At 39.4% G+C, this 26,148-nt stretch overlaps 1 long non-coding RNA gene across 2 annotated transcripts in view; it reads right to left on the bottom strand.

Annotated features, from left to right (window-relative positions):
- LOC134740104 (uncharacterized) overlaps positions 1 to 26,148 on the bottom strand; it is a 68,036-nt gene that overhangs the window by 24,530 nt on the left and 17,358 nt on the right. For both annotated transcript variants that reach the window (XR_010127340.1, XR_010127339.1), the window contains exons 2-3: positions 21,317 to 21,528; positions 19,779 to 19,867 (exon numbers count right to left, since the gene is read on the bottom strand). This is a non-coding gene — a long non-coding RNA (uncharacterized LOC134740104). The remainder of the gene's footprint in view (positions 1 to 19,778; positions 19,868 to 21,316; positions 21,529 to 26,148) is intronic.

Genomic DNA, 26,148 nt, shown 5'->3' with positions numbered 1-26,148 from the left:
TAATTCCTGCCAATATACCCATTGCTCTTCTTTACTAGCACTTACCAGAGTTTGCAAACATACATTTATTTTGGGGATTATTCATTTAAAGCCTATCTCTATCAAAATCAGGGATTGGATTTACCTTTGTCACTATGTTCAAAGTCCCTAGATCACTTAATAAAAGGATTGTTTTTATAGTAATGTTAAATAACAACATACGCAATTTTATTTAATTCCCATAATGACCCTTTGCACTTTGGCTGTTGGGCCATTAAAGACAACAACCAAAAAAGAACAATCGTGGTTTCAGAGAGCAAGCAGGTTATTTGAAAGGCATTTTGGAATTAAAGGCAATGGGATCTGGTGATTTGGATAGAGGGTAGGGTAAGGGTCAAGGAGCTCCCAGGTTGAGTCTTGAGCAGCTTGGTCAGGAACGCTGAGGTTGGGGAGGTGAAGGTGGAGAGGGCATGAGAGAAAGATCGAGAGTTCAGACATGCAAAGCAGTAAACCTGAAATGCCTGCAGCACAGCCAAGGAGGCAGCTGAATATAGGAAACCAGAGCTCAGAGGAGAAATCTGAAATGTAAGTTTAATTCTTTATTCCTTTTTAGTAAAAATTGTCAAGAAATCAACATTGCCTGTAGCTTTCTTCACTCAACTTATGTATAAATCCAGAAACCAAAATGATGCCTGGCATGAAGTAAATTTTAAATAGTTTTAGAATTCTTTCACATAAAAAATAATTAGTATTTAGCCCAGGGAGGGATAAGCAACATACAAAGATAAAAGGGCTGCTTAGTGGCTGTGTTGTTTCTATTTTTCTGATGTTGAATATCTTTCATTTTTCTATACTTAACAACTGAAGTGACAATCGTTCTCCTAAACAATTAGTTGTTCAGGGTCATTTTCACACAAGGTCTATTCTAGGTTTCTATTCTTCCATATTTGTGGTTGATCTCTTTTTAAAACTAATCAGCTAACATTTTTCTTTTAACAAATTTTGTTAGATACATTTTTAATATTTAATTATTGCTGATAAGAAAGAGTAGTAGTTTAATTTAGAAATTTCAATTCTAACATTTATTTTGAATCATAGAGAGGAAATAGGAATAAATTCTGAAGCAATACAAACTTCAAAAAACAAATCTGGTGAAATGCATTTTCAAAGGGTTTCTGTCAAAATATGGTGAAAAATCTGCAACTTTATTGAAAAGAATTATAGCCAAAACAATTTTTTAGAAGTGCCTCTTTTCACATGATGTTTTTGCATGTGAAATGAAACAGCTGTCTTTTGTTAAACCATCAGTCTATATTTGAAATGTTTCCTAAAAAAGGAACGGAAGATAAGCTGTTATTTTTTAAAAATTTTAATTAGCTGTTCAGATTCAGATATTGAGGCCCTGGTATTTATAGCTTCTTTAAAAAGAAAACAGTTGTGAACATAAACTAGCAAGTTTTTCTCAGGAAGTGAGCATGAGATATTTATATGTATTTATACTAGCATGTGCGTTTCTAAAATCTATGACTAAAGCCAAAATAAGTCTTTATGAACTATCTCTTCCCATTCCTCACTCCAACTCGCTCAGTGCGTGCTTCTGGCTGAGCTCTGTGACATTGCCACACTTCAATCGTTCTCCAAGAGGGATCCATAAGGGAAATAAAACTTCTTACATGAGCTTCCCAGATGTTATAAGTAGTATCGTAAATGATACCCAGCGCCATTCCTGAAGCTCGTCGCCTATTTTTCTTTTCCTGATCAGGGTGCAGCCACATCCGGCTCTTCTCTTTGCAGGACAATCTAATTCTATCTTTCTAAGAGCGATATGCAGCCCAAACAGGTGAGGGTATATAGAGAAATTTAATCAGCAAAGGTTCATAACATCAACTGAGTTGAAGCCCAGAATGCTTTGTGAGGTGAAGCGAAACCTCAGCAGGGACAACATGTCTCAGTTCAAATGTTTGAAGGGTTATTGTGTGGAAGAAAAACTAAGCTTGTCTGAAAGGCGTCTACGGATAGATTGAAATTGGGCTAAACAGTAAGCTCCAGGAAGACATATTCTGACTCAGCAAAATTAAAGAGACAGTTCATGAAAGAATAAGCAGTGACGGCATTCACATAGAGTCAGGATGACCACCAAGCAGGTGTAGAGCAGAGGCATGTCATTAGTGGGAGTAGATTAGTGTTTATTTTTATTTATCTTATTTTTTGCCTATGACCTGTAGCCTATGTCACCAAGTTACACACACATATAATAGTGTAACAGGTTTGTTTCAGTTATTATAATAAAAGAACAGGCCAAATGTGGTGGCTCGCACCTGTAATCCCAGCATTTTGAGAGGCCTAAGTGGGTGGATCATTTGAGGTCAGGAGTCCGAGACCAGCCTGTCAACATGGAGAAACCCCGTCTCTACTAAAAATACAAAAAATTAGCTAGGCATGTTGGTGTGCGCCTGTAGTCCCAGCTACTCCGGAGGCTGAATTGCTTGATCCTGGGAGGTGGAGGTTGCAGTGAGCTGGAATCACACCACTGCACTCTAGCCTGGGCGACAGAATGAGAATCTGATTTAAAAAATTTAAAAAGGGGGATGGAGCCAAGATGGCCAAATAGGAAAAGCTCCAATCTACAGCTCCCAGCATGAGCGACCCAGAAGATGAATGATTTCTACATTTCCAACTGAGGTACCGAGTTCATCTCACAGGGGACTGTCAGACAGTGGGTGCAGCGCACCAAGTGTGAGCTGAAGCAAGACGAGTCATCGCCTCACCACAAGGGGTCAGGGAATTCCCTTCCCAAGCCAGGGAAAGAGGAGACAGACGGCACATGGAAAATCGGGTCACTCCCACCCTAATACTGTGCTTTTCCAACGGTCTTAGCAAACGGTACACCAGGAGATTATATCCCGCTTCTGGCTCAGAGGGTCCTATGCCCACGGAGCCTCGCTCATTGCTAGCACAGCAGTCTGAGATCAAACTGCAAGGCAGCAGCAAGGCTGGGGGAGGGGCGCCCACCATAGCCAAGGCTTGAGTAGGTAAACGAAGCAGCCCAGAAGCTCGAACTGGGTGGAGCCCACTGCAGCTCAAGGAGGCCTGCCTGCCTCTGTAGATTCCACCTCTGGGGGCAGGGCACAGCCAAACAAAAGGCAGCAGAAACCTCTACAGTCTTAAATGTCCCTGTCAGACAGCTTTGAAAAGAGTAGTGGTTCTCCCAGCACGCAGCTTGAGATCTGAGAATGGACAGACTGCCTATTCAAGTGGGTCCCTGAACCCTGAGTAGCCCAACTTGGAGGCACCCCCCAGTAGGGGCAGACTGACACCTCACACGGCCAGGTACTCCTCTGAGACAAAACTTCCAGAGGAATGAGCAGACAGCAACATTTGCTGTTCACCAATATCCGCCGTTCTGCAGCCTCCACTGCTGATACCCAGGCAAACAGGATCTGGAGTGGATCTCCAGCAAACTCCAACAGACATGCAGCTGAGGGTCCTGACTGTTAGAAAGAAAACTAACAAACAGAAAGGACATCCGCACCAAAACCCCATCTGTATGTCACCATCATCAAAGACCAAAGGTAGATAAAACCACAAAGATGGGGAAAAAACAGAGCAGAAAAACTGGAAATTCTAAAATCAGAGTGCCTCTTGTCCTCCAAAGGAACTCAGCTCCTCAGCAGCAACGGAACAAAGCTGGAGAGAGAATAACTTTGATGAGTTGAGAGAACAAGGCTTCAGACGATCAAACTACTCAGAGCTAAAGGAGAAAGTTCGAACCCATGGCAAAGAAGTTAAAAACCTTGAAAAAAGATTAGATGAATGGCTAACTAGAATAACCAATGCAGAGAAGGCCTTAAAGGACCTGATGGAGATTAAAACCATGGCGTGAGAACTACGTGACAAATGCACAAGCCTCAATAGTCAATTCGATCAACTGGAAGAAAGGGTATCAGTGATGAAAGATCAAATGAGTGAAATGAAGCGAGAAGAGAAGTTTAGAGAAAAAAGAATAAAAAGAAATGAACAAAGCCTCCAAGAAATATGGGACTATGTGAAAAGACCAAATCTACATCTGACTGGTGTACCTGAAAGTGACAGGGAGAATGGAATAATGTTGGAAAACACTCTGCAGGATATTATCCAGGAGAAATTCCCCAATCTAGCAAGGCAGGCCAACATTCGAATTCAGGAAATGCAGAGAATGCCACAAAGATACTCCTCGAGAAGAGAAACTCCAAGACACATAATTGTCAGATTCACCAAAGTTGAAATGAAGGAAAAAATGTTAAGGGCAGCCAGAGAGAAAGGTCAGGTTACCCACAAAGGGAAGCCCATTAGACTAACAGTGGATCTCTCAGCAGAAACTCTACAAGCCAGAAGAGAGTGGGGGCCGATATTCAACATTCTTAAAGAAAAGAATTTTCAACACAGAATTTCATATCCAGCAAAACTAAGCTTCATAAGTGAAGGAGAAATAAAATCCTTTACAGACAAGCAAATGCTGAGAGATTTTGTCACCACCAGGCCTGCCCTAAAAGAGCTCCTGAAGGAAGCACTAAATATGGAAAGGAACAACTGGTACCAGCCACTACAAAAACAAGCCAAATGGTAAAGACCATCTAGGCTAGGAAGAAACTGCATAAACTAACGAGCAAAAAAACCAGCTAACATCATACTGACAGCATCAAATTCACACATTACAATATTAACCTTAAATGTAAATGGGCTAAATGCTCCAATTAAAAGACACAGACTGGCAAATTGGATAAAGAGTCAAGACCCATCAGTGTGCTGTATTCAGGAAACCCATCTCACCTGCAGAGACACACATAGGCTCAAAATAAAGGGATGGAGGAAGATCTACCAAGCAAATGGAAAACAAAAAAAAGCGGGGGTTGTGATCCTAATCTCTGATAAAACAGACTTTAAACCAACAAAGATCAAAAGAGACAAAGAAGGCCATTACATAATGGTAAAGAGATCATTTCAACAAGAAGAGCTAACTATCCTAAATATATACGCACCCAATACAGCAGCACCCAGATTCATAAAGCAAGTCCTGAGTGACCTACAAAGAGACTCAGACTCCCACACAATAATAACGGGAGACTTTAACACCCCATTGTCCCATTAGACAGATCAATGAGACAGAAAATTACAAGGATATCCAGGAATGAACTCAGCTCTGCACCAAGCGGACCTAATAGACATCTATAGAATTCTCCACCCCAAATCAACAGAATATACATTCTTTTCAGCACCACATCACACCTATTCCAAAATTGACTCCTCAGCAAATGTAAAAGAACAGAAATTATAACTGTCTCTCAGACCACAGTGCAATCAAACTAGAACTCAGGACTAAGAAACTCACTCAAAACCGCTCAACTACATGGAAACTGAACAATCTGCTCCTGAATGACTACTGGGTACATAACGAAATGAAGGGAGAAATAAAGATGTTCTTTGAAACCAGTGAGAACAAAGACACAACATACCAGAATCTCTGGGACACATTCAAAGCAGTGTGTAGAGGGAAATTAATAGCACTAAATGCCCACAAGAGAAAGCAGGAAGGAACTAAAATTGACACCCTAACATCACAGTTAAAAGAACTAGAGAAGCAAGAGCAAACACATACAAAAGCTAGCAAAAGGCAAGAAATAACTAAGATCAGAGCAGAACTGAAGGAAATAGAGACACAAAAAACCCTTCAAAAAAATCAATGAATCCAGGAGCTGGTTTTTTTGAAAAGATCAACAAAATTGATAGACCGCTAGCGAGACTAATGAAGAAAAGAGAGAAGAATCAAATAGATGCAATAAAAAATGATAAAGGGGATATCACCACTGATTCCACAGAAATACAAACTACCATCAGAGAATACTATAAACACCTCTACGCAAATAAACTAGAAAGCCCAGAAGAAATGGATAAATTCCTCAACGCATACACCCTCCCAAGACTAAACCAGGAAGAAGTTGAATCTCTGAATAGACTAATAACAGGCTCTGAAATTGAGGCAATAATTAATAGCTTACCAACCAAAAAAAGTCCAGGGCCAGATGGATTCACAGCCAAATTCTACCAGAGGTAAAAGGAGGAGCTGGTACCATTCCTTCTGAAACTATTACAGTCAATAGAAAAAGAGGGAATCCTCCCTAACTCATTTATGAGGCCAGCATCATCCTGATACCAAAGCCTGGCAGAGACACAACGAAAAAAGAGAATTTTAGACCAATATCCCTGATGAACATCGATGCAAAAATCCTCAGTAAAATACTGGCAAACTGAATCCAGCAGCACATCAAAAAGCTTATCCGCCATGACCAAGTGGGCTTCATCCCTGGGATGCAAGGCTGGTTCAACATACACAAATCAATAAACGTAATCCAGCATATAAGCAGAACCAAAGACAAAAACCACATGATTATCTCAATAGATGCAGAAAAGGCCTTTGACAAAATTCAACAGCCCTTCATGCTAAAAACTCTCAATAAATTAGGTATTGATGGGACATATCTCAAAATAGTAAGAGCTATCTATGACAAACCAACAGCCAATATCATACTGAATGGGCAAAAACTGGAAGCATTCCCTTTGAAAACTGCCACAAGACAGGGATGCCTTCTCTCACCACTCCTATTCAACATAGTGTTGGAAGTTCTGGCCAGGGCAATCAGGCAGGAGAAGGAAATAAAGGATATTCAATTAGGAAAAGAGGAAGTCAAATTGTCCCTGTTTGCAGATGACATGACTCTATATCTAGAAAACCCCATTGTCTCAGCCCAAAATCTCCTTAACCTGATAAGCAACTTCAGCAAAGTCTCAGGATACAAAATCAATGTACAAAAATCACAAGCATTCTTATATACCAATAACAGACAAACAGAGAGCCAAATCATGAGTGAACTCCCATTCACAATTGCTTCAAAGTGAATAAAATACATAGAAATCCAACTTACAAGGGATGTGAAAAACCTCTTCAAGGAGAACTACAAACCACTGCTCAAGGAAATAAAAGAGGATACAAACAAATGGAAGAACATTCCATGCTCATGGGTAGGAAGAATCAACATCGTGAAAATGGCCATACTGCCCAAGGTAATTTATAGATTCAATGCCATTCCCATCAAACTACCAATGACTTTCTTCACAGAATTGGACAAAACTACTTTAAAGTTCATATGGAACCAAAAAAGAGCCTGCATTGCCAAGTCAATCCTAAGCCAAAAGAACAAAGCTGGAGGCATCATGCTACCTGACTTCAAACTATACTACAAGGCTATAGTAACCAAAACACCATGATACTGGTACCAAAACAGAGATATAGACCAATGGAACAGAACAGAGCCCTCAGAAACAATGCCACATATCTACAACTATCTGATCTTTGACAAGCCTGACAAAAACAAGAAATTGGGAAAGGATTCCCTATTTAATCAATGGTGCTGGGAAAACTGGCTAGCCATATGGAGAAAGCTGAAACTGGATCCCTTCCTTACACCTTATACAAAAGTTAATTCAAGATTAAATTTTAATCTTAACTTAAATGTTAGACCTAAAACCATAAAAACCCTAAAAGAAAACTTAGGCAATACCATTCAGGACATAGGCATGGGCAAAGACTTCACGTCTATAACACCAAAAGCAATGGCAACAAAAGCCAAAATTGACAAACGGGATCTAATTAAACTAAAGAGCTTCTGCATAGCAAAAGAAACTACCATCAGAGTGAATAGGCAACCCACATAATGGGAGCAAATTTTTGCAATATACTCATCTGACAAAGGGCTAATATCCAGAATCTACAATGAACACAAACAAATTTACAAGAAAAAAACAAGCAACCCCATCAACAAGTGGGCGAAGGAAATGAACAGACACTTCTCAAAAGAAGACATTTATGCAGCAGCAAAACACATGAAAAAATGCTCACGGGCCATCAGAGAAATGCAGATCAAAACCACAATGAGATACCGTCTCACACCAGTTAGAATGGCAATCACTGAAAAGTCAGGAAACAACAGGTGCTGGAGAGGATGTGGAGAAATAGGAACACTTTTACACTGTTGGTGGGACTGTAAACTAGTTCAACCATTGTGGAAGTCAGTGTGGCGATTCCTCAGGGATCTAGAACTAGAAATACCATTTGACCCAGCCATCTCATTACTGGGTATATACCCAAAGGATTATAAATCATGCTACTATAAAGACACATGCACACATATGTTTATTGTGGCACTATTCACAATAGTAAAGACTTGGAACCACCCAAATGTCCACCAGTGTTAGACTGGATTAAGAAAATGTGGCACATATACACCATAGAATACTATGCAGCCATAAAAAAGGATGAGTTCATGTCCTTCATAGGGACATGGATGAAGCTGGAAACCATCATTCTCAGCAAACTATCGCAAGGACAAAAAACCAAACACCGCATGTTCTCACTCATAGGTGGGAATTGAACAATGAGAACACAAGGACACAGGAAGGGGAACATCACATACCGGGGCGTGCTGGGGGGTAGGGGGAGGGGGGAGAGATAGCATTAGGAGATATACCTAATGTTAAATGACGAGTTAATGGGTGCAGCACACCAACATGGCACATGTATACATATGTAACAAACCTGCATGTTGTGCACATGTACCCTAAAACTTAAAGTATAATAAAAAATTTAAAAAGTTTTAAAAAGGATGTTTGTGTGTGCGTGTGTAGGGCACAAATATAATTGACACACATTATAACTGAAACACAAGTTTCAAAAAGAAGTAAATTTACTAGCCTTATGCCCTGTATTGTTTTTCATTCTATTGTATTCTATTCTATCATTTTTTACAAAAAACTGCTCCCAGCCCATGGACCCGATCTCAGAACTCACTAGCGGGCCATAACGTGCAGTTTGAAAACCTCTCAACTAGACAGTTTTAATGACCTTTCCACTGCTGTGCAGGGGAGATAGTTATCATTTTCTTCAATAAACTTTTGCATAATGAGTTGTTGCTGCTGCTGTTTTGGGCAATTTTGTGTAAGACCTTCAACATAACTACCCTGCACTGATAGATAATCCAGTACTACACGACCATCATTTTTGGAGTTGTTTTAAAAATATCTCTTTAACTAAATTGTAGGACCATATAAAAATGTCTCAATAATTTAGACCATACGGACACTCATTCATGTCTTTCTTTGTGTATTTGTCCTTTTACTTAATAAAATAAAGTTTCAATTTTATTTCTAATGTCTTCCATCCACTTTGCTGTCTCCTAGAGAAACAAATACTATATATGTTTATTAGTCGTGTTAGTCACTCCTTCAAACATCCCAAAGTGTCCCTTCTTCCATTTATAGAGGGATAATGAAAAGGAAGCTGGAGGACCAAGGTAGTGAGAAGAGGACAATGAGAAAGGACACTAGTGGCGCTGTTGGGTATGGGGTGAGGTCCTGAGTAGCTCTGGGTAAAAGTTGATAAATACACTCCCAAGAGCTAACCACACTCCCTACTCAACAGCCATCTGTTTTAGAAGGCATGGCATGAAAAACTGACCTGCAGCTAATTTACTATTTGTTGATATATCGATTAGGACAACCTAAAATGCCAGGCAAGTTCATATAACTGCATAAAATCTAAGCATGTATCTCTAGAGAGAAACTTAGTTTTCCGCTAGAGTATGTCAAACCTAAGTTTTTAGACAATCTAAATGGGTTAAGGCTATTCTGGGAAGGAAGAGAATGTAGCTTTTAGTATAGTAATGTGTTTCAGGATCACTCATAGATTAGCACTCAAAAAGGATATATTATGGATTTTAAGTCTCAGATGCAGAGGAAATGGATCAGTCTCTGAACTTCGTAGTCGTTTTGAACGTTGATTAACATTGGAAGTAAATGCAATGGGGTCTAGTGATTTGGATAGAGGTGGGGGTAAGGGTCAACGGAGCTCCCAGGTTGAGTCAAATAAGTGTTTGATATCAAATAAGTGTTTGATATTGATCACTGAACAATATCAAATAAGTGTTTGATATTGATCACTGAACAATATCAAATAAGTGTTTACTGAGCCCATTAGCATGTACTGACTTTCATTTATTTTCCCATAATTTTACTTTATGAAAAGTCCCTGACATCAACTTACTGTGTTATCTTTTGTCGTTTTTCTTCTCAAGGTATAATATTCTACATACACTCACAAATCTTGTTAAGTGTTATTTCTAGTTAACTGCATTCTAAGTTTTACTTTAGGATTATTTAGAAACTACCCGCATTAAATAATCCCTCTAGTGATTAAAATGGGTTCAGCTGAAATGTTGACTGAACTATGCCATATGTCCTACCATGTAGATTTTTTAAACATGGAATTTTAAAGAATGGAACCACCATAACCTTTTTTAAAATTTTATTTATTTTACTTTAAGTTCCGGGATACATGTGCAGAACATGCAGGTTTGTTACATAGATATACATATGCCATGGTGGTTTGCTGCACCTATCAACCCATCATCTAGGTTTTAAGCTCCACATGCATTAGGTATTTGTCCTGATGCTCTCCCTCTCCTTGTCCCCCACCCCCTGACAGGCCCCGGTGTGCGATGTTCCCCTCCCTGTGTCCATGTGTTCTCATTGTTCAACTATCACTTATAAGTGAGGACATGCGATGCTTGGTTTTCTGTTCCTTTATTAGTTTGCTGAGAATGATGGATTCCAGCTTCATCCATGTCCCTCCCTGCAAAGGATATGAACTCGTTCTTTTTATGGCTGCACAGTGTTCCATGGTGTATGTGTGCCACATTTTCTTTATCCAGTCTATCATTGATGGGCATTTATTAGAACGTCAGGAAACAACAGATGCTGGAGAGGATGTGGAGAAATTGGAATGCTTTTACACTGTTGGTGGAAGTGTAAATAAGTTCAACCATTGTGGAAGGCTGTATGGCGATTCCTCAAGGATCTAGAACCAGAAATACCATTTGACCCAGCAATCCCAATAATGGGTATATACCCAAAGGATTATAAATCATTCTACTATAAAGACACATGTACAAGTATGTTTATTGCAGCACTATTTACAATAGCAAAAACTTGGAACCATAACCTTTAAAAAAATTATAAATATAGGGCCTTGCTATCTTGACCAAGCTAGTTTTGAACTCCTGAGCTCAAGAGATCCTCTTGGCTCAGCCTCCCAAAGTGCTGAGATTACAGGCGTGAGCCACCAACCATCGCAACCTTTTTAACAGATTAGACTGCACAGTTGAGGAACTTTTCTGAGGGGCATAAGCTGACTTTTGGTGCCCCAGCCTAGATTAAACAAACCAAAGGCTGAGCTCCTACAAATCTGGATAGTGGACAAAGTACGTCTTTAGTGTTCCAGCGTCCTGCCTGCTTCTTTCTGGATGACAAATGCCTTTCCTTCTGTTAAACCTACTTTGCAACAGGATAGAGAATCAGTGCTTATAAGAATAACTTTCAGTAGTGCTTTTTAGAGCAGGTATTTGCATTCAAGCCTTATTTCTCTCCTAACACAGTGCAGAGCTTCAGCTTCATGCAGTCAACGAAACTACAGTCAACTCTCCTTCCTGGTGACAATTTCTACTTGGTTGCTTAACCGTTGATCCTTATTGGATTTCACAACCAACCATGCTATTTATGAATAAAGACCATTTATTCATTAATCACAAAGTATATGTTGAGGGTCTGCTAGGTGTCTAGTCTGAAGCTCACTTATTTTGACTTTCCAAAGAAATATGCACAGCATTCTGGCAAATTCTGCTCACTTGAACTGTGGCTGTTTCTCTCTTTTCAATTCCCAGCTCATTACCAACATTCTGTTTTTCTAACCTTAAAGACATTTCAGAACACTGAGTTCCCGGACATTCCCCTTGTCCAATCAGGTTCTGTGTTCACAGAGTGTGCTGCAGATCATCCCCAGCTCTTCATCCAGAGGGAAGTAGGAAGCCCAGCCAGAGGCTGTACCATGAGCAGCTGCGAGGTTACGCGCCCACTGGCCCTTCATGCTTCTGAGGCCCAAATCCCTGGGGTTACACAAAAGGCCCAGGCTGTGTCAAAACGGAATCGGCTGTTCTGGCTCCCTCACCTTCCTTCCTCTTTGTACTCCTGGCAGGAAGTCACTAATATCAAAAGATACTTTAAAAAAAAGAAAAGAAAAGCAATAACAGAATGCTGCCTAAATCTCGGGCTTAGTTCATCATATTCTACTTGCATAGGAGCCACTAAAACCATTAAAGACCACATCAGATGGCAGCATCTATTTAGCAGGTATTTTGAGAAAGACCTTGTTGCTGAATCCTTTACCTATAACCAAATCCCATGAGCATGGCATCTGATCATTTTAGAGCTGAGAAGGGTGCAATCTTTTAGAAGAGATGTGGCAGAAGGATCAGAGTGATATGCTGCAGAGCTCCAATCCCCCTTTCAGAAGTTTGCTGTTGTTTCTCTGAGACTTGAGTGACTGCAGCACAACTCAAGACTTAGTTTTTTAGAGACCCCCATCCACCCTCCCGAGAACTACAGGGAGCAAGAAGACATCTTACTTTTCAACTCCCACCTCTGGTTCAGACCACACATTCATCATTTTAGGAAACAGTTAAGAGGTTTTCCTAACTTTGCTCTTATACCCCTGGCATTCCTCTCAGTTATCAACTATCTTTATTTTGGCGATAGTAAGAGAGGCCAAATTCATTTCTTTTTTAGAAACGCTGGAGAAGAGTTCGTGTGAAAAATTACTGTCTGAAATTGAACACTAGATAGATGATTACCATAAATACCCAGCATCCTGTCAAGCAGGGATCCACACGTGGGCAGAGGAAAGAGGGAGGGAAAGTAACATTTCATGTTTCCCCTGCCCTAGGCACCTTTCATACACTTTTCAAATCATCACCGCAGTCCCACAAGGTGGGTAGGTAGTCAGACATTTGTGGAAACTGAGGCTCAGTTAATAAATGAATACACAGGGCCTTGGTCTTTGTTTGGGTCTATCTGAATGCAAAGCCAGATGGCTTTTCACCAAATGGCTGCATCGCCAATCATTGTCCTAGTCGGGGCTTCTGCCTCTCCCATGTCTGATCCATAGTGTGCTTTAGCCACAACATTATACTCCATATATTATCTAAAGCAATTATCACAGCAACGTGTTAAACTCTAGAAATAACTAAGCTGTAGGGCAGTTAAGTATCGCATAGGACGTTAGATAGCTAAGATGGAATGGCTATCCCAGTTCCTGTGACTCTAGGTCCCTGCTTTTTCTACAGAGCCAACACCTGTGTGTGAGACATTTGGAAGTGGGCTTTATGCATGCAAATAATTTTCCAGCTGTGTTAAACCCAAGAGAACCAAGAAGGAAGAGCTCTACGAAAGAGAGAGAAAACATTTAAATGGGGTCAAGAAGGAAGGGAAGTCATAAATTAAATGAAGAGTCTAACAGGGTTTGGAGAGATGGATAACATACATTTTTCATATATTTTTCAAGTGTTTACTCTGTACCATAGCAGTATACTTTCTCCATTCAAGAATTTATACCAATGGAGGAGATAGACATAAGAAAAACAAAAACAACCAGAAAACCACAACTCAGTCTCTACTCCATCCCATAGTCCACAACATTCTTTCCCTCCCAGCCCATCTTGTCTTAGTTAATGGCAGCAATACCCACCTGGGCATCTTTCCCTCATCTCATTTCCCCTCTTCCTCCCACCTCACATTCCATTTCACGAATTCTGAATGATGGACCAGCTTCCCCAAATTTTTCTCCTCCACTGACTCTTCTGCTACCACCACATTCTAGCTCCACTGTTTTTCCTGTGAACTACCACAAGTGTGTCTTATTTTGTTTTATTTTTATTTTATTTTATTTTATTTTTGAGATAGAGTCTTGCTCTGTGGCCCAGGTTGGAGTGCAGTGGCACCATCTTGGCTCACTGCAACCTCTGCCTCCCGGGTTCAAGCAGTTCTCCTGCCTCAGCCACCCCAGTAGCTGGGATTACAGGTGCATGTTACCAAGTCTGGCTGACTTTTGTAATTTTAGTAGAAAGGGAATTTCACCATGTTGGCCAGGCTGGTCTTGAACTCCTGGCCTCAAGTGATCCACCAGCCACAGCCTCCCCAAGTGCTGGGATTACAAGTGTGAACCACAGCGCCCAGCCAACAAGTGTGATGGTTTCCTTAAAATATAGATAATAACTTTTCTCCAAATAAAACTATTCAGCTTCACGTTGAATAAAATAAAATCAGAACTTCTTATGTCAGCTTACAAAGCTCACTGTGATTTGGTTCTTGCCCACATATATGGCCTGTATGGCCTGACTTACTTTCTCTCTCTCTCCACCCGCCGCACCACCCCCCATCCCCCCCACAACCCCTTTTAGTCACATTGGTCTTTCTGCCTCTTAACCTTAACATCTTGAGGATTTTTATACTGTCCTTTACATGGAAGTATTTTTCCCCCGGGCTGCCTTGGGCTTTCTTTTTCTCATTAATCAGATCCTCATTCTAATGGCCCCTTCCCATAGAGGCCATTATTGTATCCCCAAAAAGATAAGTTGGCATCCTAACCTCCAAAGTCTGTGAATATGACCTTATTTGGAAATAGTCTTTGCAAATATAATCAAATCAAGTTAAAGGCATACTGGGTTAGGATGGGCCCTAATGAGTTAATGGTATCCTTAAAAGAAGAGGGAAATTTTAGACACAGACACACCGGGAAGAAAGCCATGTGAAGGCGAAGGAATGTATTGGAGTGATGCATCTGTAAGCCAAGAAATTGCAGGAATTTCCAGCCACCACCAGCAACTAGCAGAAGTAAAGGAGAATTTCTCCCCAAGAGCCTTCAGAGAGAACATGCCCTGCTGCTATCTTGGTGTCTAACTTCTAGCTCTCTTAATAGGGAGAATACATTTCTATGAAAAAATAAATTTCTTGCTGGGCACGGTGGCTCACGCCTGTAATCTCAGCACTTTGGGAGACCAAGGTGGCAGATTACTTGAGGTCAGGAGTCCAAGACCAGCCTGGCCAACATGGTGAAACCTCGTCTCTACTAAAAATACAAAAATTAGCTGGGCATGCTGGCGTGTGTCTGTAGTCCTAGCTACTTGGGAAGTTGAGGCAGGAGAATCATTTTAACCCAGGACATGGAGGTCGCAGTGAGCTGAGATCGTGCCACTGCACTCCAGCCTAGGTGACAGAGTGAGACTCCATCTCAAAAAACAAACAAACAAATTTCTGTTGTTTTATGCAACCCACTTTGTGGTAACTCATATGGCAGCCCCAGGAAATTAATTTAGAATTCAATCAGAATTTTCCAGCTGTGTTAGACCTAACAGAACAGAGAGAGAACAGCTCTATAAAAGAGAGAGAAGACATACAAATTCAGTCGAGGAAGGAGAATCATAAATTAGACAAAAAGTCTAACAGGATTTAGAGAGATGAGTAACATATATTTTAAATATTGTTCAAGTGATTTGTGGTTGGTTCCCCCATAACCAACTCTTTATTGCATAATTCAGTTTTTTTTTATTCATAGTATTTATCACTCTCTGAAACAGTTTTAGGTCACTACATATGCAGCAAATACATACATTTATAATGTTGTTTGTATATGCATATTTATCATATGTATATCTGCTTATCCTTATACAATATATAAATATTTGAAAGTGAAAAGTTTATTTACCTGGTTCACCCAACACCTAGAAGATAGCCTGGATATACAAATATCTGCTCAATGAATACATGAACTTGGTGAATTTAGTAGTATAACTAAACTCGGATAATCTCTGAATAAAAGCCTTTATTATAAATTTGATTTTGTATCACATTTAAGGAATATGTAATATGTTTGAGTGATTCTTATAGCAAAGGTCTATATTTGAAATGATAACAATAACTAGTTAATCCAAGAAGAATTGAGAAGGCCAACTAAACCAAATATATCAGGTGAAAAGATCCCATTCATTTACTTTTAGCTGTCCCCATTGCTTAAAGAATGAGATAGGATATTCCCAAACAGCTGTGATTTTTCCTATGACTTGGAAAATAACTTCATTTTCAAATCTGAGTTTAGATTCTGCTAAAATGAGTGTGGCAGTTTATGCTCTAATTTATCATGTCATCTGCTTAATTAAGTTTGAACTGATATTACTTTTGGTTTCCTAACTATACAGCCTCTCAGATGTGTTGAGTATCATCGAGGGTGCTTGTGCAGAAAAATCAAGTTTGTTCCAGTGGGCAAAACTCAGGTTTCCAGAATCAAAACCTTCCGATTTCCATCACAATGTACTACATAATCATAGATAAATAACCCTAATTTTCTGAGCATAATATATAATTGTTTGTCATATCATTTGTTTCATTTTTAAAAGTTATTATGTCCAAGCACAGTAGCTCATGCCTGTAATCTCAGCACTTTGGGAGGCCAAGGTGGGAGGATCACTTTGAGTCCAGGAGTTCAATACCAACCTGGGCAACATGGTGAAACCCTGTCTCTACAAAAAATGCAAAAATTAGCCAGGAGTGATGGTGTGTGCCTGTAGTCCCAGCTACTTGGGAGGCTAAAGAGGGAGGGTTTCCTGAGCCCAGGAGGTTGAGGCTTCAGTGAGCTGTGATTGTGCCACTGTACTCCAGCCTGGGTAACAGAGTGAGACCCTGTCTCAAAAAAAAAAAAAAAAAAATACTATAAAGGTGATAGAAGTTTATAAAAACAATTTAGAAAATACAAAAAGTATAAACCAGTCACAATATTACCAGCCTCAAATAAGAACTGTTAACATGTTGATGTATTTTGTTTTAGTTGGTTTTGTGTGCACATATGCCTAAACACAGAGGCACAGAAATATGGATATGCTGTTAAACATTAGGAGCATATGTTATGCAATATATAGCTTATATCATGCTTTATTTTAGGGCTATATAAATATTGGTTTCTTTTACTCGTTCTATGTGAATTTTTCCTGTGACCGTGACTTTAAGTGTCAGCCTTACATTTAATTACATGGAGACGCTATAAATTAACAAGCATTTTTTGTCAAATTAGCTATTGTTAATTTATAAAAGATTTTTCAGTAAATTTTGGTGTCCATAAGTCTTCATTTACATCTGATTAATTTCTCAAGGGAAAATTCATATAAGTAGAATTGTAGGGTCAAAGTGCATGAATACTTTTAAGGCTTTCCCATTCCTTCTAGAAGTATATTTATATCCCCTCTACACATACAGCATACAGTCATATACCTGATTTCTACCTAAATAAAAATGAAATTTTATTATTTTAATGTCCTTTTATAAGACATTTTGCAAATACTTTATTGTTTATCTTATAATTTTATTCTTAATTTTTTAATGTAGATTTTTTTAAGTCTACAGGCAAGTTTATCAATCTTTCTGATTATATTTTCTTCAATTTGTATATTGGAAATAATATCCTCACCATAAAATTATTCTAGAAATTTCTACCAAATGACCATTACATAGCCGACACTGATCTAGGTGCTGGGGTTGTAAAAATGATGCAGCCAAAATTCCTGCCTTCATTGAGTTTGCAATCTAGTCACAGCAGATTTACAATAATCAACATAAATGGTCTACTAATTAAATAAACAAGCTGTTTCAGATAGTGATAGGTTCATAAAGAAAAAAAATAGGACAATTGAAAATTGAGTGCCCATGCATGTGAGGAGTGCATGTTTAAACTTAGTCTCAGATGAAGACTTCAGGAGGAGGCATTAGAAATGAAACCAAATGATAAGAAAGAGACAGTCCTAGGCATGTGTGGGGAAGCCTCATTGCAAGTAGAGATAATGATGGTGAGTGCAAAGACTTGGAAATGAGAGCAGGCTTGGTGGGTTCCATGACAGAAAGAAGGCCAGTCTGACTCAAATATGGCAGGTGATGCAGAATGCAACCTTGGGAATATAACAGGACCAGATCCCATGGTTCTTTATAAATCGTGAGGAGGAGTTTGGATTTCAAACTTTAGAACTTTTGGAAAGTTTCCAGTGAGAAGATGATATGTTCACTTTGTCTGCTTTGTGGAAAAATGGCTTGGAAGTGGGTCTAAATAGAAGAAAAAGAACAAGATAGGAGGCTATTAGTATAACCTGGCAGAGAGAATATGGTATATATGTCTAGGGTTATAGCCACAGACTCTATTTTGTGGTTTCACTAATTATACTTAAATTTATAGTTATCTGAAAATAACCTATTTATTATAGTTAACTTTTATTCCATCTTGAAGTAAACTATAGAGTTCTCCTCTCTCTCTCTTTCTCTCTCTCTCTCTCTCTCCTGCTATAATGTCTCTCTTTCTGTGCCAGTGTCAGCATTTTGACTATTGTAGCTTGAAAATGTTTCAGTTTACTAGTAAATCCCCCATCGTTACTTTTGTTTTCAAAATTTTCTTTGCTAATACATTTTCTTCTTTTTTTTTTTCAGATGATCCTTGAACATTTCCTCAAATCTCTTTTACCAATACACACACACACACACACACACACACACACACACATCTGTGAGATTTTGAATGGTAATGCATTAAAACTATTTGTAAATGTTGTGGTTCTGAGAGGAACTGGGCTCAGCTACGTGGCTTTCTATTCTAATTTTTCAGATGCTTGAAGGCAGGTGTTGTTAGGGGCTTCAGTCCTCTAAAAGCTCAAATTGGTTGCATATCCCAAGATAAACTCATTCACGTGGCTGAAAGATCATGCTGGCATTGGCTGGAAATGTACGTGGAGCTTGTGAATATGGTCTTTCCATGGGCTTTTCACACTAAGGCAAATGGATTCCAAAAACGAATCCCCCAAGAACAAATTCTCCAAGATATCCAGACAGAGGCTGTAATGATGCTTATATGAGTTTGAGTCATCAATAATAGACAGAGGCTGTAACGACGCTTACATGAGTTTGAGTCATCAATAATAGACTGTCACATCTCCCACATTCTATTGGCCAAATGAGTTTGTTAAGGTCAGTAAGGATTCAAGGGAAAGATAATGAGACCACAACTTTTGATGGAGAAGTGACAAGGTCCTTTCCAGAAGATCACACAGGATGGGATACTGTGGCTCTCCTTGGTTACAGTCTGCCAGAATCCACCTCCTCAGTCCACAACAATTCACATCCCTCCCATCTGCAAAATACACTTACCACTCCTCTAAGATCCCTGTAATTTTATCCCAATGCAGTGATCTTGAAATCTAGGATCTCTTCAGACAAATCAAATGCAGATGAAGAAGAGGTTTATGGGTACAATTCCTCAAGAACATTTTCTTCCTGTCTGAAAACCTGTAAACAAGTTAGCAGCTCCTGTGCACACACCCAACATACAAGGGTGATCAGGAAAATAATTGTTATTGGTTAAATTGTGCCCCCTCGAAATTCATATGTTGAAGTTGTAATCCCCAGTACCTCAGAATGTGAAATTATTTGGAAGTAGACTCATTGCATATGTAAATAGGATGAGGTCATATTAGAGTAGGGTGGGCTTTTAATCCAATACACCTGGCATTCTTATAAAAAGGGGAAATTTTGACACAGACATACATAGAAGAAAGACAATCTGAAGAGGAACAGGGAGAAGATGGTCATCCATAAGCCAAGGAGAGAGGCTTGGAACAGATTCCTTCCTCACAGTCCTCAGAAGGAACCAATTCTGCCACCACCTTGATTTTGGACGTCCAGCCTCCAGAACTGTGAAGCAATAAATTCCTGTTGTCTAAGCCACCCAGTTGGTGGCACTTTGTTATAACAGCCCTGGCAAACTAATACAAAAATAATTGAAGCTGAGCATACACCTGTAGTCCCAGCTACTGGGGAAGTTGAGGCAGGAGGCTTTGTTGAGCCCTGGAGTTTGAGGCCAGCCTGAACAACATAGACTCTGTCTCTAAAATATAAATATAAAAATAAAAACAAAAATTAATTAAAATAGACACTCTCATTGAAAAAGAAAAGAAATAGAGGACATATAGCAGCCATTAGTCCACAGCAATTCCAAAATTTCATCAAAAATGTATCACTAATATCTTAATCAGATGCTCCTTGGATCTGCTTTTTTGTTGATCTTAGTTCTGCTCTCAGGACTCTAAGCTCTGCACTCTGAAATATCTCTTCTTTCTCATAAGAAATGGCTTATTTTAGGCTGGATGCAGTGGCTCACGCCTGTAATCCTAGCACTTTGGGAGGCTGAGGCGGGCAGATGATCTGAGGTCAGGTGTTCGAGACCAACCTGGTCAACATGGTGAAACCCCATCTCTACTAAAAATCCAAAAATTAGTGGGGCATGGTGGCTCACAACTATAATCCCAGCCACTTGGGAAACTGAGGAAGGAGAATCGCTTGAACCCGGGAGGCGGAGGTTACAGTGAGCCGAGATGGTGCCAATGCACTCCAGCCTGGGCGACAGAGCGAGACTCTGTCTCAAAAAAAAAAAAGGCTTATTTTTTGCAGATGAGTAACTTTCTCTAATTGCTTCCTTCAGGAAGTTAGGAGTTCAAAGATGCTTTTTGTCTCTATCCTTTTTAATCCAAGCATCGAATGCTTCTGCTAGTATAATTATAGTAAAACATCTTATAGGTTTTCTGTAAATCTTGTTAGGGTTCATTCCATTAAACAAAATCCATTCCTCCACATTTCTGGCTTAGGCTGAGAATCTGGATGCTGTAAGACAAAACCCTTATATTTCTCAGACACCTTTTGGTTTAGTTGAAAGGGTTTATGAGGCATGTACTTAAATCATTTTGAAGTTTTAATAAAGGGTCTTATACCCAAACTCTTGATTTTTTTTTCTTTACCCTGAGGTTATTTCTTACTTTGAGAGTCTTTTTTCATGTAGAGAAGTTAGAAATAAAAAAATAGTTTTACTTTCAAATCCATCAAGGCCTGACTCCTGAATATTGCTTCAAACTTCTATGCTTAGAAACAGACATAGTACTTTATTTTAGCTTATCTTTATCTATTGATACTTTATCATATGTAGCTAAAATAAATTAATTGGCATTTCTATTTCATTAGTCATATTTTCTATTTTCCATGTTACCACAGACCATAGTTTTGGTAAAATTTCTGCCATTACATAACACAAATTTCTTTGTATTCGGTGTTCAATGACAATTTTCTTACTATCCTTTAAGGCCACTATCAAAGACATTCCAGTTTTTGCCCACTACATAGTCCCAAAGAGAATACTCCATGTTTTAGTTTTACATTATGACAGTACCATAATTCCAGGCACCAACTTAGGCATTGGATGGGGCAACTTAGGTATCAAATCAGGCAAACAAAACTACTAAGAATGACATGGAATAAGAAATTTTTTATAGGAATTAGACCTTACTCATTTGCGAGAGTTGGTAAAGACATATGGGAAGATTGTCCCTTGAATTCAGTGGTGGGAATAAGCTTCCTGTAGGTCAGTAGAACCAAACTCAAAGTGACTCAGGGGAGAGTGAAGGCAAGCTGAACCTGGTGTGGGGGACGAATTGGAACTTACAAAGATACCTGCAATCTGTGTCTCTCACCACCTCTGACCTTGACAGTGTCAGTGACCTGCAACAGAAATAAGGGTACTTTGCTGCAGATTTGCATACATACACCTGATTTGTGGTCCAAAGAAGCAAAAGGACCAGATCCAATGGAAGTTGGAAAAGCTGGGTGAGCTGAGACCAAGCACTGTCCCACGCTAATACAGTCAGCTGATTAGAGATCCACCAAGGGACCTGGCACCCAGCATCTCTGCACTGCAGTGGCGACTTCATCACTATCACCTTCCAATAAAAATTCTCAAACAAAAGGTAGTTGTGCTCTGTTTATATAGTTGTAGGCAGGAGAAGGGCACACATTGATTAAAATCTGATGTCTGTAGTCATAATTCACACAATGGACTTTTTATTATGAGACCAAACTCTAAGAGGATATGGAATCTCTTGATGTAATGGTTTCCTCAGAATTCATGGGGTAGTAAGGAATTTGTATGTTACGGATTTCCAATTTTTGCTTCAGCTGCAAGAAACTCACAATTAAATTGTGACATTCAATTTTTGCAAATATCTTTAGCCAACATTTCCTGGCTTAATGACTGCTTCCCTTTCGTTATGACTTTTTACATTTTCTGTTCATTATTTTAATTATTTAACATTTAATTTTGTAGGTCAGGCACCAACTTAGGCATTAGATAGGGCAATTTAGGTATCTCAAATAACTTCTGGAAGTAGGTTGAATAGAGATACAACGTGTTTTTTTGTGGTAGTTTTATAGCTGTTGCCAAGGTTTTCCCTCTTTTTCTACATCTGGTTGACTCATTTCTGTTTCCCTTTGTCTTTCTTTTTTTTTTTTTTTGGCTTGTATTTTTGTTTTTGCTTTGCTTTTGTCTTTTATCTTTTGTGCAAAGCTGAGCTCTTAGAATTACGAAAGAGATGTTGGATGAAATTCAAGGCTATTATATGATTTTTCAAGAGAGCAATGTCTAAGGGCTCCTTTTCATGCAACAGAGTACTACAGACAATGTAAAGGAAGATGGCAGAAAATCCTCAAAAGAAGCATGACTCCTCCCCTGAACACTCTAAGCTAGAGTTTTGCACGCCAGTCTTTAGCTTCTCCTTATCTTATACATGGGTAAGTTAATCTCCTTATGCACAACCAGGAAAAAAAGAATATGATGAATTTGAGATTCTCATTGAGAATTAATCGTCTGATACTTCCCATAAATTCAGTGCCATTTCCTGAGTTCTTAGTAGCACAGTACAAGACAAGATAAATTACCAGTGACTTTAGGTAAATTATAGAGATTTACCAATCTTAGACACAAAGCTGAAACTTGTGACATTTGCAAAATGTTCACCAGGCAACATGAAACAACTCCCAATTAAGGTAGAAATCAGCAACCATGAACTCACACAGAAGGCCTTGCTTCATATGTTTTTAAAAACAACTTCCTTGTCTAGAATATTTTTGTACAGAACCAAGAAACTGAAAGCTGAGGATACATGCTCTCACACACACACACATGCAAACACACACAGTTGCAAGCACACACCCCTCTCTTATATCATTTTGTAGGCAGTGCTGCTCACAGGCGTGCAGCTTTGTCTAGGTAAGAAGCAAATGGCAAAAGGGCTCAAAGATAAGTGTACTCTTTTTCTTTTTTCCTCTCTCTCTCTCTTTCTCTCTTTCTTTCTTTCTTTGATGGAGTCTCGCTCTGTCACCCAAGCTGGAAGGCAGTGGCGTGATCCCGGCTCACTGCAACCTCTACCTCCTGGTTCAAGCGATTCTCCTCCCTCAGCCTCCCGAGTAGCTGGGATTACAGGCACCCACCATCAGGACTGGCTAATTTTTGTATTTTAGTAGAGGCAGGGTTTTGCTATGTTGGCAAGGCTGGTCTTGAACTCTTGGCTTCAAGCAATCTACCTGCCTCGGGCTTCCAAACTGCTGGGATTACAGGTGTGAGCCACCGTGCCCAGCCCCTCCCTCCCTTCATTCCTTCCTGCCTCCCTCCCTTCTTCTTTTCCTTCCTTCCTTCCTTCCTCTCTCTCTTTCTTTCTCTTTCTTTCGTTCTTTCTTTCTTTCCTCCTTCTTTCATCTCTTCCTTCCTTTTCTTCTCTCTTTCTCTCTTCCTTTCTCTTTCTTTTTAAAAAGTATTTCTTGATTGCTCTTGGTTACTGCTCCATCAGACCCTACATTCCCTGAGAAATCAGTCACTTTTTTATCTCCCAGAATTATTTAAATAGTCCACAATGAATACTAGGTAAATGTTCATTATATAAATTAGTGGTGTTAAATAGTCTTAAGTGAGCAGAGCCTTGGGTAGGTTTCTGTGTACGTTATGTGTGTGTAAAAAAGAAAGAGAGATAGAGAGATAAAGAAGAGAAGGTAGAGAATGTAACAGGCACAGTGGCTCATAACTGTAATCCTAGAACTTCAGGAGGCTGAGGCGGGGGAATTGCTTGAGGCCAGGAGTTTGAGACCAGCCTGGGCAATGAAGTGAGACCTCATCTCTACAAAAAGTAAAAAAAAATAGCTGGGCATGGTGCCATGAACCTGTGGTCCCAGTTACATGGGAGGTTGAGGCAGGAGGATTGCTTGATCCCAGGAGTTCGAGGCTGCAGTGAGCCGTAACCATGCCACTGCACTCTAGCCTAAGTGACAGAGCAAGACCCTATTTCAAAAAAAAGAAAAGAAAAGACAAGAAAGAGAGAGAAAGAATATAGTATGGTGGTCAGCTTCTAGTGACACCACCCGCTAGAATTACTGGAAACCCTTGGCTACCAGAGTTACCTATGCGTGCTATTAGAAAGAGACTGTTTTTCTATGAAAAGCAGCTCCATGTAGATATTAACTGGAAAACAGAAATGATGAAAAAGATTCGGACTCTAACACCCACTAAAAGAGCACAAAATTACATTCTGTCAATCTTATTATTCAAAAAAGGATTGTTGGAAAATCTGCTTTTTCTGTGGGCTCTTTTTCTATAGCTGAGAATAATGACCTCTTGAGTTTCGTAACATAGGTAGTTAGACCGTGGAGGCATGAAATCAAGAAAAATAAAGGTCTGCGTCTTCTGGTTTGATTGTGAAAGGTCTAATATAGGGGCCACCTAAATCAGAAAACTATTAATTATTGTTATCTGTGGTAGTTATGTTCTATAAAGTCACCAGGAACACTGAATTTGTGAATACTGAATCACTGCTTTTAGGGGAAATGTAGGGTGAGGGTCCCACCAGCCTCTACTCACAACATTTTCATGAACAAATCAATACATACCTTATTTTACATGTGTCTCTGCTTAAAGACACATTATTTAACATATATTGTTGAATGATTAACATTGAACTCATGGCCAGCAGCACTACATACATTCTTGAACAAAGTTGCCTATCAACATATTTTCTCTGTAAGAGAAATGCCAGCTTTCTTGCACTTAGAAGGCCGGAACAGCACTACCCTGTGGGGGTGAGGGTAACAGAAAAATTACCAGCAAAAAGAACAAAAATGCAGAAAAGGTGGCTCTAAACAGACTGGAAAAAGGACACTTGTTAATAGAGAGTATAGAACATGAGAGCAGAAGATCACTTTGTTAGATCTCAATTTTTCCCCACTTGTGCATGTCTGCAAATGACCGAACGGCACTACAGGTATTGATTGAAGAGTTACAGATACATTCTAGCTAGTAGGGAAATTCACAAATATGAAATCTTAATAATGAGGATTAACTTTATATACATTAGTGGGCAAGTTGAGATTCCTGAAATTAAATGCAACTGACTGCTCTACATTTCTAACCCTAAGTATTATGCATTAACATGGGTTCAAGTGGAAGCAAAAATAAATGATTCCTACAACATGCTTCCTAGTAAATGTGTTTTTCCATTTAATGTGTGATGGAAGAAAGGCTTAACTACTTTACATCACAATGAAAATTCTGAAGAAAATACCTATATCATTTAAGACCTAAAGGCATAAATGAAGAATATAAAAATGTGACTTGACAAGTGAAAACAGAAATGAAGTCTCTTGAGAAAAGTTGTCCAATGATATTTTTGTGATATTTGACATGTCCCTGGGTTGGTGCAAGCCATTAGACACTATTTCTAAAAGAGAAATAATTAACATCTAACTGGGCAGAGCTATAGGGATCTTTTCTTTTTTTTTTTTGATATAGGCAAAAAATCCAAAGAAATGGAACTGTCCCTAGATTAACAGATTGAAGAGTCCTAGAAAGTTTCAATGTAGAACTTTATTTGAAAGAGTTAATTATGGCTAGCCCAAGCAGTTTGTAACTCAACATTGCTGAAAATCCTCACGCCTGTAATCCCAGCACTTTGGGAGCCCTAGGCTGGTGGATCACCTGAGGTCAGCAGTTTGAGACCAGCCTGGCCAAGATGGTGAGGCCCTGTCGCTACTAAAAATACAAAAATTAGCCGGGCCCCGTGGCGGACGCCTGTAATCCCAGCTACCCGGGAGGCTGAGGCAGGAGAACTGCTTGAACCCGGGAGGCTGTGGTTGCAGTGAGCCAAGATCATGCCACGGCACCGTAGCCTGGGTGACAGAGCAAGGCTCTATCTCAAAAAAAAAACCTCCTAAATAATGCAGGAGAGAACAATGAACATAAGGCAACATAGAAACACTTCATGATCTAGATATTTTTATGCACATTTAACACTAGAAGAATTT

The sequence above is a fragment of the Pongo pygmaeus genome, chromosome 7 (genome assembly GCF_028885625.2).
Source record: "Pongo pygmaeus isolate AG05252 chromosome 7, NHGRI_mPonPyg2-v2.0_pri, whole genome shotgun sequence".
Lineage (NCBI taxonomy): Eukaryota > Metazoa > Chordata > Mammalia > Primates > Hominidae > Pongo > Pongo pygmaeus.
The sequence above is the reverse complement of the archived record's forward strand: the minus strand, read 5'-3'. Positions and strand labels throughout refer to the sequence as shown.